This window comes from Pleurodeles waltl, chromosome 6 (assembly GCF_031143425.1).
Source record: "Pleurodeles waltl isolate 20211129_DDA chromosome 6, aPleWal1.hap1.20221129, whole genome shotgun sequence".
Classification (NCBI taxonomy): domain Eukaryota; kingdom Metazoa; phylum Chordata; class Amphibia; order Caudata; family Salamandridae; genus Pleurodeles; species Pleurodeles waltl.
In genome coordinates this window covers 1367107308-1367128557 of record NC_090445.1, presented here as the reverse complement: position 1 = coordinate 1367128557, position 21250 = coordinate 1367107308, and the positions used below count along the sequence as shown (strand labels likewise).

General features: G+C 49.0%; 1 protein-coding gene across 1 annotated transcript in view; it reads left to right on the top strand.

Annotated features, from left to right (window-relative positions):
* The window catches only part of OGDHL (oxoglutarate dehydrogenase L), a 664251-nt gene that overhangs the window by 286613 nt on the left and 356388 nt on the right, over positions 1-21250 (top strand). The window lies entirely within an intron of this gene.

Sequence of the window (21250 nt, the reverse complement as noted above, 5' to 3'; positions counted from 1 at the left end):
CAACAACCATGCCAGGATAGCTGCCTTTTTCAAGGGACACCTTTAAGGTGACCCCTGGGTACGTTTTATAATAAATCCAGTACTGGTACCAGTTTGGATTTATCATTCTGAGTTTTTTATTATCAAACAACCCAGGGTTCAGAGTAGCCATTCTGTAGCTGGAAAACTCGTATTGACCAGTGTCCAACACATATATTAAAATGGCTGCTCTGTTCACTCATTATGTCCCAGGTTTGGCTAGGACACAGTGGGGACATATTGCTCATGTAATTATGCCCTCTCATATAATATGGTGCACCCTGCCATAGGGCTGGAAGGCCTGCTAGAGGGGCGACTTACCCATAACATATGCAGTGTAGGGTGGACAGGGCACAAAGAGAGTGTGCCATGTCAGGTTTGTATTTTAGATTTGCACCAGGACAGTCAGCCTGGTATGGAAGTGCTGGGTGCACCTGGATGCAAGGCTCTTGAGGGTGGCACAATCCGTGCTCCTACCCTCAGGGGCTTACCCATAGTACCCCAGGCCCTGGGTGCCTAAGTACCTTTCACTAGGGACTTATAGTGGTAGCTAAAGGTGTATCCAATTACTTTTACCATGTTTTAGGGAAAGAACACTGGCACTGGGAGCCTGGTTAGCAGGATCCTAGTGCACTTCAGTCCATGTTGCATTCAGAAACCAGGCAAAAAGTGGGGGGGTACTGCAACAAGGAGCCAGTCTCTCACATTACTCCCCCCAGCTAACAGACCAGGAGACTCAGCCAATATCTGGGAGAGGTGTCCTAGTCTGTCAGGCGTGGAAAAGAAGGGAGACAGGCTGGTTAGTTGCAGGGCCTACTCTGCCTTATATCCTACTGTTCAGGTCATTCCCTTCGGGGAACCGACCTACCTCAACAGTTATAGGACCCGATCTGAAATGTCTTATACCTGTACTACCAGTGTCTGTACTTTCCCCTTCTGTATTGGGGGTCAGAGGTGTCCTCCTCTGCTATCCGTATTTTAGCCAGGGCAACACTGAGCTTACCCAAAGAGACTACCTATAACTGTAGTAACCCCACTATGACCAACAGGGTCATGTGGCCTAACTTACTATTTGGTATAGGGTCAGACCACCATGCCAAGGACAGTGCAGCCATAAAAGCTGACACCCAGCAGAGGCCACTGATAGCTCTCAGTATCCAGAACCACACGTTTAGCTCAATACCCAGGGCTAACTTATAGGCTTTTTTGGTTTCAGGGTGCCTCTCTGCTGTAAGGGAGTAGGGGACCTCTACATCCTGCAGAGAACACCCTCCTTCAACCTCTTTTCTACCAGCTGAGGAGCTACCAACTCAGGCTGAGCATGTACCTTACTAGTCAGGTTTGTTTGTGGGTCAAGCTGGGCTTCACCAGTTCTGTTAGCGCGTCAGACCTTAATACGCAAACTTACAAGGGGACTTGAATAGATCGATGAATCTTTTGACTCGTTTAAGATGATCTCGCCATAGCTCTAGGGCAGAAATCATTTAACTCAATAATCATTAGTAATCAATAAGACCAATAATCAATGGAGTTAGTAAATGTCACACACCATGACCTTTCAGTCACGAAGAACCACACCTTTAATGAAAGTTTAGTAAATTTATTTCCCTTATAATAACAAAGTTAAAGTAATGTAGATAAATCTCAAAATCAAATGAAACACAAATAAGAACATAACTGGTTGTCCAAAGCGACAGAAGAACCACAATCTAATCAAACCTTGAATTACAACACATTCTAAGATTACGGTGCATATTCATAGCAAAGTCAGCTGCAACGAAGTAATGACAAACATAGAATTCAGACAAGATAACTCGTCAAACGTTAGTCCATGTAATTCGTCAATCATTATGTGAATGCCCTCATCTAACCTCAGATTAGCATCAGCCTGTTGGGCTTCATGCAAAACCATTTAGAAACACAAATTTAGAAAAACATCTAACTATGTACCTATCAAACAGCGCAGTTGGTACGTAGAAAGAAAAGGCATAAAATGTATAAAAGTCACATTTCGTCATATCTACCTATCCACGGTTTGGGTCAGCAAGCAGAATCAGTCTTCGTCCTCAGGTCATCAATCGATCAGCAAAGCATCAGGCTCTCAGTTAGAGAGTATGAGCCCAATGACAGAATCTCAAATCTCTTCTAAGGTCTCTTCTTCTCCCAAAATCTGCCTAAGTCTGAATAATTCTCCTTTGTCGCGTTGTTATATCAAAGTCACCTAAACTATCCACTAATTCCCTATTGGTCAGTTAATCGTACATTTATACTTTATCCATAATATCTCTATACCAAATCTATGAATTCTACTATTTCACTCTTCTCTTGAAGTTGATTGGTTCACTTTACGATGTCCTCATCATCCGGCTCAACAGGTAACAATATTGTTGCATCTTCAGCTCCAGTCAGTGTCTTTATTGTTCGCGGCCTGGGAAAGTACATCTCACAAACATTACATACGATTTGTTACTCTAGCGAGACCATCATCTCCTGTTAGTCTGTTCTCACAAAAAGATTATGCTAAGCACTTTTAACAAGACAATGGTCATTTCACAGTTTAGTTCACTCTGTCGGCATTTTTATTAAACTCTAAGAAATACAGCTTCTGCATGAGGACTGGCAAGACTAGGCCAAGACACTTGCTAAGTTAAGACCTGAGATTAATAAAGCTAGAGCATACTTCATAACCCTTGATATGACATATTACTACATTAATCTAGTACATTTTCAATATTTCATAAGTATTAATCATCAATTAGAACATTTAGTGGACAGCGGTGCCCATTGTTAGAGGTCACCTTTACAAACGTGTGCATTATTTTTCTCTACGTTATTCATTTTCTACAAAATTCATCATTCAAATTTACATAAACACTCATCAATAATTTCTAGTTAAAACATCTGCTTTAGCAGTTCCCACAGTGGAGTTCTTCCCTAAAGGAGTAGAAAACCCTCGGCTTTCTGGTGCCTTAGTTAAAGGTTACCCACCTTTCCTTTTCTTTTGTTTTCCCTTTTTCTTCTGGGGCCTACTTGCTCTTACTGCAGGGGCAGAACCTCTAGAATCCTTGGGAGAAGGCTGGCACTGGATCAGTTCCTCTTTTGAACTCGAACCAACCTCTGGGTGGTCATTTCCAAGGAGACAGTCAAGGGGGAGGTCTGTACTAACTACCACCCTTCTCCAGCTAAGGGACCCATCTATCTATGGGCACTACAGCTACTGGCCTATCAGTGACTTTCCCTGGGATAACCCTTACTCTGGCAGTCTCTCCTGGGATGTACTGTTTTTTTTAGCACCAGCCTGTCATGCACAATTGTGTGACTGGCAAAGGTGTCTCTCAGGGCAGTGGTTGGGATTCCATTCACCAGTAGGTGGTGGAAGTGGCTACTCCCCTCTGGAATCTTCAACTCACCTGTGGGGCGCACTTTCCAGTTAAAGATTATGAGGACTTCCTCATCTGAGGAGTCATCCCCAGTGGCTACACTGGCTACCCCTGGGGGCTTACTAGTGGGTCTGTTTCTGGGACAAGAAGTGTCCTTGGTGTAGTGCCCTGTCTTTTGACAATTGTGGCACCATGCCTTAGTGGCATCCAAATTTTTACCTTGGGATCCACTTTTGTTTTGTGAGATGTCATTGGGCCCACCGTCCTGGTCACATTTTGGGGAGGCTAAGGACTCCTTTTCTTTATTTCTAGGGTGCTCCATCTTTTTCTCTTGGGGGGGGGCTTCCCTGACTCTTTCTTTTGGTCACCCCCTCCAGTTTTGGGCACCCTAGGTCTTACCCAATGATCAACCTTCCTCCAAAACTCTTCAGGGGAGACTGGCCCCACATCTACTAGGTAGCGGTGCAACTTTTCATGGACACAATTACTCAAAAAGTATTCCCTTCATCATTAAATTATACAGCCCTTGATAATCATGTACCTTGTTGCCTTCTAACCAACCACCTGGCATCTTTACTGAGAAGTCCACAAATTCTACCTTGGACTGACTCCGGGATTTTTGAGTCTCCCTGAATTTTATGTGGTATTCCTCAGTGGTAAATCCTCAATTAGGGTACCCTTCATGAGGTCATAGGATTTAGCATCAATTTCACTCAGTGTCAGGAGTCTATCCCTGCACTTTCCTGAGAATAATTCCCATAATAGAGTGCTCCAGTGCTTCTTTTGGACATCCCTCCCAATGCAGGCTCTTTCAAAGGAAATTAACCATTTTTAATATCATCTCCTTCTTGGTGGGGGGGGGGGCAACTCCTTTTGGGAGTCTTAAGTTGAAAGGTTTCTCTTCCTCACTAGTTATAAATATGCTGCCACCAGAGATGGGTCCTAGGCCCACTTCTTTTCTTTGTTTTTCTATTTCCAAAAGCTGTCTTTCTAAAACCAGTCTTTTGGTCAGCCTGGCAAGTTCCAGGTCTGTGTCTGTGTCTGCGTTAGAGCTGCTGAGTGAAGAGGTGCTACTCTCATCCCTATTCTCAACAGGATCTTCATCCACCTCAGATGTATCATCATCATCAGCTGAGGGATGATCTCTTTCATACTGGGCCACCAGAAACCCAAGTTTCTCAGTTTTGGGACTTTTTCCAGTTTGAATTTTGTATAGTCTGCAGAGTCCCATAAATTGGTCATAGGTATAAAGTTTCAGGTTGGGCCCCTGGGTTCTGGCCTCGGTGTTAGACATTTTTATCTTACAAAAGTTGGGACCTTTTTGGAATTTAGAGTTCCCCTTTTTTGATAACCAACTAAAGCAAAGACTTTTAAATGTTTTCTAAAGTTGTAGGGATGTAACTAGGGCCCTAACAATTATTTGTAAAAAATTAAAAAAATTGGTAGTCAATTAGAAAAATCAAAAACAATTATCTAAAAGACAATTTGGAGAGGTATTTGTGTGTTGACGCAATTGTAAGAGTGGTATCAGCAAACACAAAAGTGGTCATTCTGACCTCGGCGGTAAAAGGCGCTTACCGCCGGTCAGAAGACCGCCATAACACCGCCGCGGTCGCGGTAAACTGCCACGGTCATTCTGACCCTCAACTGGCAAACCGCCAAAAACCCGACATCAACAAAAGTCCGCCACAGCAACGGCCAGCGCAAAACTGGCGATGACCAAACCTCCACCGTCACGCCAACAGAAGTACGCCCATGCCATTCCGACCCACAAATCCCCGCAGCGGTCTTTCAACCGCGGTATTCCATTGGCGGTACACACCGCCGCGGTCAAAATACACACACCTTTACAAAACACTACCACATTGGACAATTCAAAATACACACACCTGAGACACATACACACACCACTCCCACACACCCAATTAAATATAAAACACAACCCACATCACCCACAAACCCTTACGAACACAATTGCGACTGAAGGACAGAGAGAGACAGCACAGCATAGAGTAGACCATCACACAGAGGCAAATCACAACATCACCCACACAATTTCCACGCACAAAACACCATACACCACCACACTCACCACACTCTACAACACATACACCACCCCTCACCTCATCCACACCACCCCATGGCACCCCAAAGACACCCCAGGTTCTCTGACGCCGAACTCAGGGTCATGGTGGAGGAAATAGTTTGTGTAGAGCCCCAGCTCTTCGGGGCACAGGTGCAGCACACCACCATTGCCAGGAAGATGGAGCTATGGAGCAGAATAGTGGACAGGGTCAACGCTGTGGGACAGCATCCACGAAATCGGGACGACATCAGGAAGCGGTGGAACGACCTACGGGGGAAGGTGCGTTCCATGGTATCAAGGCACAACATTGCGGTACAGCGGACTGGCGGCGGACCCCCACCTACTCCCCCAGAATTCACAGCATGGGAGGAGGAAGTCTTGCACATCCTGCATCCTGAGGGCCTCGCAGGAGTAGGCGGAGGAATGGACTCTGGTAAGTCAAATCTTCACTACTTCATTCCCCCCACCCCACCTGCATGCCAAATCATACCCCCACCCTCACCCCCAACCCCATCACACCAACTCCTTGCAAATGTCTCACCATCACAACCCACCCATCCCAAAACCTAGCCCTGCATGCCTCCCCAAAGCATGGACACCCATCACCAAAGCATGCCCACTGCACATACCCATCTCCCCCACAAGCCACCGTCACAAAAGCCCCCACAAGGGAATGCCAGCACTGGGGTACACGGCCACCCACCCATTACACGAAATGGCACACACAGAAGCAATAACCATACTCTTATACCCCTGCAGGACCCGAACGCCGCCCAGGAGGGTCCAGAGATGTCCATCCCACCCCCAGAAGAGGCCCCCAGTGATGACAGCAGCTCTGTCTCCCTGGACCCAGATGACCAGCCCGGCCCATCGGGGACCTCGGGACAGTCGGTTCCCCACAGACAGCCACAGGCTACAGCAGACCTAACCCCCTCTGGGAACACCAGCACAGCTCCCACCCAGCGGCCCATGCCTCTGTCTCCAGGACACGTCAATCAGCGGTGTGTCCACCACTACAGGGCACCCAGGTTGACCCACCACCCCAACAACAACAGGGACCTGGGGGCAGTGGTAGTGGGCACACGGTCCAGGGGACAGAGGCCCAGGGAAACAGGGGAACTGGGAGGGCTGCTGTGCGACAGGGAGGGGACAGGCCCAGGGAACCGACTCTCCAAGAGGCCCTCTCCTCCATCATGGGAGCATACCACCGCTCCCAGGAGACGATGGCTACGGTACTGGCCAGGTTCCAGGAGATCCAGGTACTGCAGGAGGAACAGTACATGGGGTTCAGAGAGGAACTGAGAAACATAAGTTCCGCAATGGGGACCATCGTCGTGGCCCTTAACCAGATAGTCACCACATTGCGGGACCATGTGGCACCACAAAGGGCCCCTGTCACTAGCCTGGACCAGGAACAGCCTACCACCTCCGCCGGCGCTACTGGACAGGAGGCCCCCACACAACGACAGGCCACCAGAACCCCACCTCCTGCAGAAGAAGAACCACCCCGCAAGCGGAACCTGAGATCTCACAAGAAGACAGAGTAGGATGCCAAGACCCCCGCCAGCAAACGATACCCCCTGATGTCATCCCACTGTCCCACATTGTCACCCTGTCCAAACTTAAACTGTCCCTGCTCCATCCTTCCACAGGCGTATGGACAATGCACCTGTGAGACTGAAAACTGGACTCTGCCATGGACATTACTCCACCATCACCCATCACCGTTTTACAATCATGTCCCTAAATTTAGCACTTTAATAAAATCACTTATTGCACTTAAAAAATGTGGAGTCTGCTTGTATTTTGAACAAATGTATTAGACATAACGGTGCCAAAATTTTCAGTTACATTGTGATGACAACATACCACTGTCACACAGCTGTAGTCCATGGGCAAACAAAGCAGAGGTCACGCAGTGGGGCCCACAGCTCTGAAAACGGAAGGGAAAGTCACAACTCAGTTAACAGGAACTGGGGGGAAACACAGACAGTAGAGAGGCAGGAGACTTTAAGTAAATGTAAAATGGCGTGGTTGATTCGTACCTGTGTGCTACTGAAAATACTGTTGTATCACTGTGTCCCTGTTGTCTGTGTCGTCCCCGTCGTCTTCCTCCTCTTCACTCTCCACAGGCTCCACAGCTGCTACAACACCACCATCTGGACCATCCTTCTGCAGGAAAGGCACCTGGCGTCGCAAAGCCAGGTTGTGAAGCATACAGCAGGCCACGATGATATGGCACACCTTATTTGGTGAGTACATTAGGGATCCACCTGTCATATGCAGGCACCTAAACCTGGCCTTCTGGAGGCCGAAGGTCCGCTCGATCACCCTCCTAGTACTCCCATGGGCCTCATTGTACCGTTCCTCTGCCCTTGTCCTGGGATTCCTCACTGGGGTCAGTAGCCACGACAGGTTGGGGTAACCAGAGTCACCAATTAGCCACACACGGTGTCTCTGTAGCTGTTCCATCACGTAAGGGATGCTGCTATTTCGCATGATGTACGCGTCATGCACTGACCCAGGGAACTTGGCATTTACATGGGAGATGTACTGGTCATCCAAACAGACCACCTGGACATTCATCGAATGATAACTTTTTCTGTTCCTGTACACCTGCTCACTTTCACTGGGGGGAACCAAAGCCACATGGGTCCCATCATTGGCACCAATGATGTTGGGGATATGGCCAAGGGCATAGAAATCACCCTTCACTGTAGCCAAATCGCCCACCTCAGGGAAAACAATGTATCTCCGCATGTATTTCATCAGGGCAGACAACACTCTGGACAAAACCTTAGAAAACATAGGCTGAGACATCTCTGATGATATGGCCACTGTTGTTTGGAATGATCCACTTGCCAAAAAATGGAGTACTGACAGAACCTGCACCAGAGGGGGAATCCCTGTGGGTTGGCGAATGGGGGACATCAGGTCTGGCTCCAGCTGGGCACACAGTTCCTGTATAGTGGCTCGGTCAAGTCTGTATGTCAGTATGACATGTCTTTCTTCCATTGTCGACAGGTCCACCAGCGGTCTGTACACGGGAACATTCCTCCATCTCCTCGCAAGTCCCAGCGGACGGTGCCTAGGAAGGACAACATGGAGCACAGAGTCAAGCAACCCACAGGTACGTAACCACAGCTTGCACAGAACACGATTCGCTATGCATTGAATGGCTTGTATGAGTGGCAATGCAAGGCCTAGGCCTGTGTGACGCAGTACAAATTAAGCCATGTGGGCCCTTGAAATGGCGGCTGCCTGACCTGTGAAGTGTGACAATGGGATGTGAGGTCAATGCGCTGGCGTGGCACACCGTGGCGGTAGGCGGTCGAAGACCGCGGCGCAAAGCAGCATTGGTTAACATTGAACCCTATGGGTCTCAGGAGCCAATGACGATGTGCGCCGGCGGTCGCGGTACGCACCGCCGCGGGCGTGACCGTCATCTTCTATCTGCTTAATCACTCGAAACCTGATCATCCACAGGAGAGGACCTATACTGCAAGTGCTGCTGTGACCTCGGTCTGGAAGATACAATGGCTGCTGCGACTGGGGAAAGGGCCCCTGCCTTCACATCTGAGGAATTGGAGAAACTTGTTGATGGGGTCCTCCCCCAGTATGCGCTACTCTACGGTCCTCCAGACCAACAGGTAAGTACACTGGGACCATGCTTTGTGGGCAATGCCTGTGTTGAGTGGGGTGGATGAAAGATGGTGGGGAGGGGAGCGAATGAGGCATGCATCGCACAACAGATGAGAGCATGTGCCATATGGCAAGGTTGGGGAGGGGGGGGGGCACTCACATCGACCATGCAGAAAATGATGATATTTTTTTTCCCACCCTGTCCATGTCACATAGGTCAGCGCCCATCAGAAGATCCACATTTGGCGTGCCATCGCCAAGGACATCCGGACCCTGGGGGTCCACAACAGACGGGGCATCCACTGCCGCAAGAGGTAGGAGGACATCCGCCGCGGGAGCAGGAAGACCGCGGAAGCTCTGCTGGGGATGGCCTCCCAACGTAGGAGGGGTGGCTCCCGTCAATTGACCCCCCTGATGTCCCGGATCCTGGCGGTGGCCTACCCCGATTTGGATGGGCGCGTGAGGACATCACAGCAGACACAAGGGGGTGAGTACCAGCACATTCTGCTATGTTAGCGCACAGTGGAGGTGTCTGGGTGGGGGAGGAGGGCTGTGGGTATCTCTAGGCCAGGGCGACTTCTGTAGGCTGGTCCCCTCCGTAAGGCATGGCCCTGTGCCCCCGTCCCCCACCTCTTTAGGGTGCTAAGTACAGCTATCCATGGCCCTTGGTCACCTATGTGTGCAGTTGTCGTCCATAGGCTTGTAGGCCAAGTCACAATAATTGAGTAGTGTACACCGAGTGCGCGGCGTAGTGCAGGGGGCTTCTGTGTCTGTCCTCTCCGCCAACGGTGTCGCCAATGCATGCACTCAACATGTCATTTTTTCTTCCCCCCCCCTTTTTTGTGGTCTTCCTGTTCATGTGTGCATTAGCATCATCAGGTAGAGGAGAAGTGGCATCGGAGCACGAGGGAGCTGCATCTCACATGGCCCCGGAGGGCCATGCAACCGACTCCGAGTTCACCAGTGAGACGGAGGGCGAGGGGAGCTCCACAACGGGGACCCGTGGAGACGTCAGCGACACAGACACGTCCTCGGAAGGGAGCTCCCTTGTGGTGGCGGCAACATCCGTGCCCACGGCTACAACAGGTACAGCCGCCACCCCGCGCACCAGCTCCGTCCTCCAAGCAGCCCCTCAGCGTTTGCCCCGTGCCCGCTCGGCCAGGAAGGCGGGCATCTCCTTCGCCCCAGGCACCTCAGGCCCTGCCCCAGTTACCCCTGCTGCCCTCAGTGAGGAGATCATTGACCTCCTCCAGACGCTCATTGTTGGGCAGTCTACCCTTCTGAATGCCATCCAGGGTGTAGAAAGGGAGGTGCACCGGAGCAATGCATACCTGGAGGGCATTCATTCCTGTCAGGCTGCCCATCAGCGATCGTTCAACGCTCTGGCCTCAGCACTGACGGCAGCCATTGTCCCTGTCTCCTGCCTTCCCCCTCCAATTTCCTCATCCCACTCCCCTGTTCCTCTGCCTATCCCAGCCACACCTACAGACCAGCCTGCACACACATCAACACCCAAGGGCAGCTCATCCAGACACAAGCACCACAGATCACACAAGCATTCACACATGCAACATCCACATGCAGACATGCCAACAGCCACTGCCTCCTCTGTGTCCCCCTCCTCCTCGTCTCCCTCCTCCCTCCCTGTGACGTCTCCACTCACACCTGCATGCACACCACCATCAGCCAGTACGTCCATCACCAGCACACCCACCAGAACACTCCGCACACGTGCAGTCACCACCCCCACTGCCATTTACACGTCCCCTGTGTCCTCTCCCAGTGTGTCTGTCACCCTCTCTTCCAAACCACACAAACGCAGGCAGCCACCCACCCAACAGCCATCCACCTCACGACAGCCTCCGTCACAAGCACCTGCACCCAAAGACAGCACACTTGACTCTCCTACAACCACATCCTCTTCCTCCACTCCCATACCCACTGCACCTACCCTTCCCACTGCTCCTAAAAAGTTTTTCCTCTCCAAAATTAACCTCTTTGCATCACCTGACCCACCCCCTCCATCTCGTAAGAGTCCAAACAGCACCTCAGCCACCACAAGCCCTGCACCTACAAGGACCATAGTCCAGGGCTATTGCAGTCCACCAGCTTCTAGGGCAGCAACATCAGCCAGCAGCAAGGGGACAGCCAGCCCACCCCCTGGGAAAAAAACTAAAAAAGGGAAGGGCCGGCGCGAGAGGCCAGAGACGGCATCCCCCAAAGGCAATACCCTGGCACCGTCACCTGGCACATCCACAAAGGGAGGCAAGGGCCCCAGAGAATTGGCGAAGGAGGGCAAGGGCAGCAGGGCGGACATTTCCGGCAGCAGGCGAGCTGCCCAGGAGGGCCCCACCAGCCCCATTTCGGGTGTGAAGGAGGACACCCACGGGCCCAGGACTCCAGCAGAGGAGGGCCCCGCAAGCGAAAGGTCGGATGGCGACTGTGCGGAAAATATTTGCCCGATCTGGTTCCCTGGGAACACATGTCAAGCACCGCTGAACAGGGCCCCGCCGTGGCAAGCACCGCTGAACAGGGCCCCGCCGTGACAAGCACCGCTGAACAGGGCCCCGCCGTGGCAAGCACCGCTGAACAGGGCCCCGCCGTGACAAGCACCGCTGAACAGGGCCCCGCCGTGGCAAGCACCGCTGAACAGGGCCCCGCCGTGACAAGCACCGCTGAACAGGGCCCCGCCGTGGCAGGCACCGCCGAACTGGGCCCCGCCGTGACAAGCACCGCCGAACTGGGCCCCGCCGTGACAGGCACTGCCGAACAAGGCCCCGCCGTGACAAGCACCGCCGAACAGGGCCCCGCCGTGACAGGCACCGCCGAACAGGGCCCCGCCGTGACAAGCACCGCCGAACAGGGCCCCGCCGTGACAGGCACCGCCGAACAGGGCCCCGCCGTGACAGGCACCGCCGCACTGGGCCCCGCCGTGGCAGGCACCGCCGAACTGGGCCCCACCGTGACAAGCACCGCTGAACAGGGCCCCGCCGTGACAAGCACCGCTGAACAGGGCCCCGCCGTGACAAGCACCGCTGAACAGGACACCGCCGTCTCAAGCACCGCTGAACAGGGCACTGCCGTCTCAAGCACCGCTCCGCTGGGCCCTTCATCTCTGCACCGCTCCGCTGGGCCCTTCATCTCAAGCACTGCTCCGCTGGGCCCTTCCTGTCAAGCACCGCTCCGCTGGGCCCTTCATCTCAAGCACCGCTCCGCTGGGCCCTTCATCTCAAGCACCGCTCCGCTGGGCCCTTCATCTCAAGCACCGCTCCGCTGGCCCCTTCATCTCAAGCACCGCTCCGCTGGGCCCTTCATCTCAAGCACCGCTGGCCCATTGGCAGGGCCGGATCTGTGTCGGCCAGGGCTTCACGAAGCACTCTGGGCACCATGCCTCCTCCAGAACCAGTGGAGTCTGTAATCCACTTGATGGACTGTGGCTTTGCACTCCCCAGGATGGTACAGTGGGCAACCCACCCACTGTAGAGACTTGTGAGACTGTGGCTTTGCACTCCCCAGGATGGTACAGTGGGCATGGAGGCCCCTCGTGGATCTGGCGTCGTGGACTGAACTGGCTGAGGTGCCCCCCTTCCCTTCCCCCTGAGGTGCCTGTAGTTTTACTATCTGATGCCCCTGCAGTGTTCTCTCCAATGGAATCGGGTCTCGTGTGTGGGCTTTGCCCATGTGTTTAGGCCCATTGGCCCACGAACAATGGATGATAGCCAATATGGGCCGGACTTTTGACCTATGTATATATTGTTCATGATGTGATATATTTTATTTTTATTTTCATATTTCACTTAACTTCAATTATGCTATAATATACTTCATTTTTAATGATCATTTTATTTTGTCTTTGCATTCTTCCGTGGGGGTTGGGGGGTGTCACTCTGACTTGTTGCTCTGCATTGATGTGTGTGTTGTAGTGGGTGAGGGTCGGGGTGGGTGTGTGGCGTATGTGTGTCCCCGTTATTTTTTGCCTCGCCCCTCCCCTGTGTCGTAGGTGTAGTACTCACCGTTGTCTTCTGCGCCGGCGTTCGTGCTCCTGGTAGAGGAGCAGGTAGACAATAGCTGGTAGGATGTGTAGTTCGGGTTCCATGCTGTCCAGATTCCTCGTGGGGTGTATGGAGGTGAGCGTTTTCCCGTTTGAAGTCTGTTTGAACCGTGTTTTGGTCGGCGGGGCTCCCGCCCCGGAAAAGGTGGCGGATTGGTGAGTTGTGATAGGGTGGGCGGTACATTGTCTGCCGCCTGTCTGTTGGCGGTGACCGCCGCGCTGCTTGTCTGTACCGCCGTGGCGGTCGGAGTGGTAAAGTTGCGGGCTGTGTTGGCGGTTCCCGCCAGGGTCGGAATTCCATTTTTTTGGCCACCTGCCTGTTTGCGGGTTGGCCGCCGCTTTAACACCGACCGCCAGGGTTGGAATGACCCCCAAAGTCTTTAACCCACGCTGATCCACCAAATGTTGGGGCTGGCCCTCTATGAAGTGTATAAAATTGAGCACACTATGCAGAGGGTCCATGGTAAAAATTAGACCACCTAATGCTCCAATTTTTAAGGTAGCTGGTCGAGCAGTTAGGCTAATCCAGGAGATGTGCTAAGCATTTTCTGTACTCACAAATCCAATCATGCATCACACATACTCAATGAATACCTCAAGAACAGAATTTATAAAATTACTTCAGGCTTTTATATTTTAAGACCAAGATCTTTAAAATACGTTAAGTTATGAATTTTTTAAGTTTTAGCAAAGTTAGTCTTTCTGTGTGTAATTACGCACCTTTGGACTCAATGGACAGTTATTTTTAAAAATCCAGTAAAAATCACACAGTTGAGTTACCAGTCTATTCTCTTGAAGGGTGGTCGCAGCAGTCGGTGGTCACACTGTGCCAGCTCGAGAGTCTCTGGTGGCTCCCGGTTCCGGCAGGAGAAGCGTTGGAGAGGTTCTTGGCACAGGCACAGGGCCACTTGGAAAAAGAGCTGGTTTGCAGGTTTAAGGATGGTGCCTTGGGGTCCCCTTGGGCTGTTGAGGTCAAAATGGGTTGGGGACCCAGGGCACACAGCATATCCCGTGATGCAAGGCCCAGGGTGGCCAGGTGCAGGACGAGTTGGGCGTCCAGGAGCTGTGCGCAACGGAGTCCTTTGGAGCTGGAGGTGAGTCACTTTGAGGGTTTTTTTACAGGACAATGGGGCACTCTGGTTGGAGGTCGGGAGTGTTCCTGAGGTCCCTCAACTGGGGCTTCCTCCTGATACTTTTTCAGCTCTGAGGGAGCTGGTTTTCTGCTGGTCTGATGTCAGCTGACCAATACCCAGGGTATTGGCTAACTTAGCCATTAGAGGGCGCAGTGCCACCAAACTTGGCACAGTTGTAGGTCACATCCGGGCAGTTATCGGTGTGTCATCAGGTCCGGCTGAGATTTCTGGTCGCGGAGATATTGGCGATTCAGTGAAGTGACCCTCAGTGGTTTGTTGGTCCTTTGCAGGTTTCTTGATTTTCTTGAGTGGTGCCTCCACTCAGGAGGGAGATCTGGGTTGGTTCTTGAAGCCTGGGGGTCCCCTGGGTTTCTTGGGGTTGGTCCAGTGTCAAGCTTCTCCGCAGCGGCGACTTTCGGGCCCTGGCTGCAGCAGGCAGTGTTTGGCACCTTTTCTTGTGCAGCAGGTCCTCGGTTCTCTTGTTGTGGTCTTCTTTTGGTGCAGGTCTTCTTTTCTTCTTCGAATCCTTTTCAAATCTGATTTCTTGATCTAGGGTAGCCCACTAAATACTGAATTTAGTGGGCATTTTAGGGGAAACCTGGTAGTGTCAAATGGGACACTTACCCTTGGGTGGCTGCACCCACTACAGTGACCACTTCCTGTGGGAAGGGTCACTTTCCTAAACCTGATTGGCTATTTTCCTCAATTCCAAGATGGATAAACATGAAATGAAGGGTCCACTTCCCCTTCAAGCCCCTTAGGGGTGGTGCAGGCTAGGTGAGGCCACTCCTCCTATCCTTTGTGTGGTTTCCTGCCTTTTCTCCCTCCAAGAGTGGGGGTTTGCAAAGGGGAAGGCCATCTGCTGCTGGCAGCAGGCCTGGGGGTCGAGTTTCAAGGCCGGTAGCCCTTTAAAGCTCACTGCCAGGGCAGTGCACATTCCTGCGGGAGGGGAGTTAGCTCCTCCACCAAGGAAGTGCTTTGTTTCACAAACCAGAGAGACAGGCCTCTCCCCACGGTTTGTGTTTTGCCTGTCTGAATGTGGCGGGCTTGCTGGAACCAGTCAGCAACCATGCCAGGATAGTTGGCTTTTTCGTGGGGCACCTCTAAGGTGACCCCTGGGTACTCTTTATAATAAATCCAGTACTGGTAGCAGTTTGGATTTATCATTCTGAGTTGTTTGATACCAAACAACCCAGGGATCAGAGTAGCCATGATGTAGTTCAGAAACTGACCAGTGTCCAGCACATATATTAAAAAGGCTGCTCTGTTCACTCATTATGTCCTAGGTTTGGCAAGGACACAGTGAGGGCATATTGCTCATGCAATTATGCTCTCACATAGAGTATGGTGCACCCTGCCTTAGGGCTGGAAGGCCTGCTCGAGGGGCGACTTACCCACAACATATGCAGTGTAGGGTGGACAGGGCACACAGAGAGTGTGCCATGTTGAGTTTGTATTTTAGGTTTGCACCAGGACACTCAGCCTGCTATGGCAGTGCTGGGTGCACATGGATGCATAGCTCTTGAGGGTGGCACAATCAGTGCCGCTGCCCTCAGGGGCTTACACAGAGTTCCCCATGCCCTGGGCACCTAAGTCCCTTTTACTAGGGACTTATAGTGGTAGCTATTACTTTTAGAGGTAGCTATTACTTATTTATGTTTTAGGGAAAGAAGACCGGCACTGGGTTCCTGGTTAGCAGGATCCCATTGCACTCCAGTCCAAGTTGCATTTAGAAACCAGGCAAAAGTGGGGGATACTGCAACAAGGAGCCAGTCTCTCACACCTCCAGGGTGCTTGCTTTAATCTGTCAATATTACGGGTTCATAGGGCATCAGTACCATTCTGCTGTTTGGACTGACAAGTGCTCTGCTCGTAAAAAACAATGTGATGGCTGTGGTGGAAACTCACTGCAGGGGTCAGAGGACTGTGTATTTCTATTGTACGACTAGGTGGTGAAGGCTGTTATGCCTGCCTTGGCTTGGTCATTGAACAGTTAACAGAAAATGTTCAGCACATCTGGACTCTTCTTCACAAGCTGGGCTTCAGGAACTACAACCAGAAGTCTCATCTAGCCTCTGTGCAGAGGCAAATGTTCAAAGTATCCGTGCTAAACACCACCCCTATGAAGGGTTTTCCTCTTTCTTAGAAGGTTGCTGATATTTAGAATGTTTCTGTTCCTTCTTGCTCAGACCCCGATTTAGGTTGTGCAAGTCCCGTGCTATGTAAGCCTTATGGCCTCAAGAGTCCTGTTGTTGCCACATGCTAGAAGAGGGTTGAGGACCCTTCAGTGGTGCTTAAGGAGACATTAATTGCAGTATCAGGGGAGGCTCTCAGCCTAGGTGCAGATTTTTGACTCCATCCTACCACGTCTGCACTGATGAATGTTAGTGAATCATCCCTTCATTCTTGCATCTAGAGACCTCAATAGTTACAGACACTTCCTTGTTGGGCTGGGTGGGATGTTTATCTCTGCAATATTACAGTGCAGTCTTTAGTCACATTGGAGAAGCCCCTGCACATAAATGTGTTGGTACTGTGGCAGTCCATTATTCCATTAATACCTTCATCCCTTTTTTGTCAAGTAGTGCCATTGACGTTCTGTTAGGCAGCACTGCCACATCCACTACATCAACAGACAAGTTAGTTAGGGGTCATGGATCCTGTGTGTGGTGGCAATTGGTCTGTGTTGGTGGGCCCTACAACTGGCCATTTTCCTAGCAGCAACACCATATCCAGGCACCCTTGTCTTGACAGTGGGTGTTCACTGTTTTCTTTCCTGGAGAAGTGTGAGTGGAAGCTTCATCCTTGGGTAGCAGAAATAATCTTTCACACAATGAGGTGTCCATGCCTAGCTCTCTTTGTCATGGTGCAGAACTGGAAGTGTCCTCACTTTTGGCCCATACACTTCCCTTAGAATGTTTCCTGGGGGGTGTCTATTGATGTGGAGTGCTTTACCCATTCCGGATGATTCCACTTTCATTTATGAGAATCTCTGGAATAAGTTTGCTCATTGGTGCAATTCTGAAGGTCTAAAACCATTTCAGCCATGTCAGTATCTTCCCATAGATTCCTAACTGCCCTCAATCCTCCCATCTGAGTTAGTTCTGTGATTACTACGATCCCACAGTATGCACATATATCATATGCTGTATTTCGCTGTCTTGGATCTTTCTTGATAGGGGGCTTGGAAAAGTGTCAGGTACTGACTTCAACACTTCAGTTGTTAGCTTGTATTCTCTGATATTGTAACACCTGGTGTGGGCAAAGTGGCAGCTTAGGCTTCATAACACCACCTGGCTGTGCTAGGGAAATAATTTCTGAATCCAATCTGGCTGTTGTCAAAAACTCATAGTTGAGGAATCTGCGGGAAGACAGTAACCAACAGAAGTATTATTACCAAAGGTAAGTAACATTTTATTTTCTGCCCATTTAAATCGTGGAATACAATTCCTTTCTATTTGGCAGTCACCGAGGGACAGTAGGGAACAGACACATCCTCTTACTTTGAGAACATTACATCTGTTTGACTGACTTCTAGCAAATTTGATTCTGAGAACATCAGAGATACAGGTTATGCCAAAACTGCAATGCAATAACTTTTACAAGTGTGTCCAAACAGTTTTATTTCATTCATTTGAAGGAGTGGTTATTAAGCCCATCTCATTTCTTGTGGCCTTTTGGCACAGTGGTAAGAGTGTTATGAGACTAATGTGAAATATAGTTGCATACATGAGTGGAGCTTTTCGCTTGTAATGATTAAAAATGTCCTGTAACAGTTTCTCTATGAAAACCCCCAAAAAAGAGAAATTAAAAACAAATATGTATACATAATTATGATGTTTTTCTTGTGAGCAAAGGGAAACAAACGTTTTGAACACCTTCAGGGGTTTCCCTGAATTGGTATAGGATAATGCTTGTGACTCAGCAGCAATGTTGAAGAATCAGTATAACAGATAAGACTAATACCACAGGGTTCTAAGCTGAAGGAGAGGGTATTAGAATAGCTGTGCTGAGGTGAAAGAGGTAGGAGCAGTTAGATATGGAAGTAGAAAATGTTTGTTTGGGAGGAGTTCAGTATTAATAAGTGGAGTACCATCCAGTGCCTAATAGGTACTAAATAGTCTGAGGTGTTCGTTTCTAGGAGCGGCACGGAGAGGACAAACAAATGTATTTGGGTATCTTAGGCATATAGATTGCAAAAGAGGCCTGATAAAGTGACTGCTGGAGGGAAGTGCAGAAGGAGCGATCTCACAACTGTGGCCTTTCGTACACTAGTTGGTTGGAGTGGAGGTATTACATAAGGAGCAACAGGAGAGTGGCAACAAGTGGTGAAAAGTGTAAGAATAGAACCAGCTGTGTGCCTTTCTTGTGGCTGATAGGTTGACTAGAGTTGGGAGCATGGTGTGGTGGTCAACTGTGTAGAACGTAGCGGAGAGATCAGGTATAATATGAATAGAAGATGGCTGGTTGGGGTTAGCAGGCACGACAAATTAGAGAAATTAATGAGAGTGTATAGTGGAAATCATGAAAACCAGAATGGAGTGGATTTGTTAAGTTAGGGGAGGAGTGGTAGTGGGTGGGATGATTGACTTTCAAGGCTTTTAGAAAATCGGGAAGGCTTGGGTTCTATAAGTTAATAGAGATAGAGAAGGAGAATCAGTGCTCTGCTTTTGTCAATAGGATGAAAGTACTCCAGACCTGAGGAATTTGTAAAGAGTAGTGAATGGAACTGTTAACGTGTCCTTTTATGTTAATTTATTACACATTAGGACTTGTTTTAGGCCAATGAATCTTTTGACCCAGTTGAGAGACACCATAGGACGAGATTGCTGATCAATATGTCAACCAATCTATCAATAATGTCATCAATATTTATCACAACAATACATTTCACTTTGGTCAAAGACATTAATCAAATTGACGACGCAACCATGACCTTTCAGCCATGAATAACCACACCTTTAATAGAATTTTATGAATTTTATTCCCTATTAATTACAATCTAAGATTAAGGGTGTCAATCTTAAAGCCAAGAAACACAACAGCATAGTTACGATATGGCAACTTTGGTAAGATTTCAACAAGGCAAAAATCATAAACATTAAAATGTAATACGGCGTAAACATAGATCAGAATATAGCAGAATGTCAAATACGCGTCAGTTCAGCATAGCAATAATGTCAGTCGTTTGTCTATTTGCGTCAATTTGATGATCACCTGTTTTAACCACTAATTAGCATTGGCATGTTGGGCTTCATGCAAAACAATTTAGAACACCAATTTGGAAAACATCTAGCTATGGTCTCTTTCAAAAACGAGCAGTTGGTACCTGGAAAGGAAAAGCAAATAGACAAATTACAAATTGCATTGTCATATTTGCCCTCCAAGGATTAGGTCAGCGCACAGGTTCAGTCTTCGTCCTCAGGACATCAGTCAAAACGCCATCAGTCTAAACTCAACTAAAAGGCATAGGGGCACTTCCCTCTTAAGGAGGAAAAGTGTAAATGGGCAGTCTGTGGGTGAGGATGGTTTTAATAAGTCTCAAAGTCACCAAACAGAGTGACAGAGTTTCTGGATAAAATCAATAGCATTCCCTACCTAATTCCAAAGACCCTTCTGTGACATGGGTTTTTATCCCTTTTTCGTAGTACGTTCCCCCAAAATTCTATTGGACACTTACTATACCCCACTATCTTTAACCTATCAAATTTAGCATTTGGTAATCCCAATTGTCACCCCACATTAATTCGTGGTTCTTTGATTGGTCTTCATAATTGACGTCTTCGGAGGTGGCACATCTGGTGTTACTTCACTCTTTGGCACGTCTTCTGGGTCAGCAGATTCATTGTCCATCGGTCTAAGTGACCTTGTACATTTCATTAATCTACATTTGTTTCAATTTATTCATAACTTTTAAACCAAGGCACCGAATATGCGCTTGGGAACGGAATTTATATGGTTCCAATCGTCTTCCAAGTTGAAGAAAAAGAACATTTGCAGGGTCATGGCCCTTTGCGAGTCAGCACACTGGAAAAACAGAAAAATGCATTTAATATGAGAGCTGGGCAGCTAAACCTTGCAGCTCACGCTAACTTAAGGCCTATAAAGATTCACAATACAGATGAAGTAACATAAATTTTAGTATAAGCTTAATTAAACATAACATAAATATTTTATTCATCATTATTAGTTTGCGTATACATTGGTGGCCACTCTTCGTGGTCATAATTCAGGTGCACGTTTAAGCAAAATCGTTATTATTATTGTTTTCTTTGCAGCATCATTACACATTGATATAAGCATTTCATTTTAATATAGGTTGTGTAAGCTACGCTCTCTCAAACTGATGGATGATACAACAGAGAATGCAAGGAGTTGCATAGGTGGTGGATGGGATGGAGTGGGGAATAGTAAGATAGGCCTTTAGGCGGCTGCAGTGTTTTCCAGGCAGTTCAGATTTTAGATTAAAAATAGGAATACATGTTATTGGCTTTGAGTTTGCTCTGGGTCTTGCAAGTGTAAGTAGAGAAATACTTTGATGATAAGGGTTGGTTTCTGTGGTTGTGGTTTGGGGAAGGTGTTTACATCAAGGTAGTATGTTGCTTTCTTTGAGTTAGGAACTGACTTTGCATTTGCAAAGAAGATCAGTGTGATTCGGGCTGTAAGGGAATTGTGTGTGTGTGTGTGTGTGTGTAGGAGAATGAGTGAAATTGAACATAGGGTAGTTAAAGGTATATATCAGTGTACTGTCGAAGGAGGTAGACAAGGACTGTTATTATCTGTGGGGAATCGGGCAAGAAGAAGCCCTTTCAAGCTGGCATATAATATTTCCATTTGTTTTGTAGGAAGATGTGCTTAATACATGTTGTACCACTAACCTTTTTTCATCCTTTGATGTTTTGTAAGAAAAGTTTTACTGTATATGAAATTTCTGACCCCA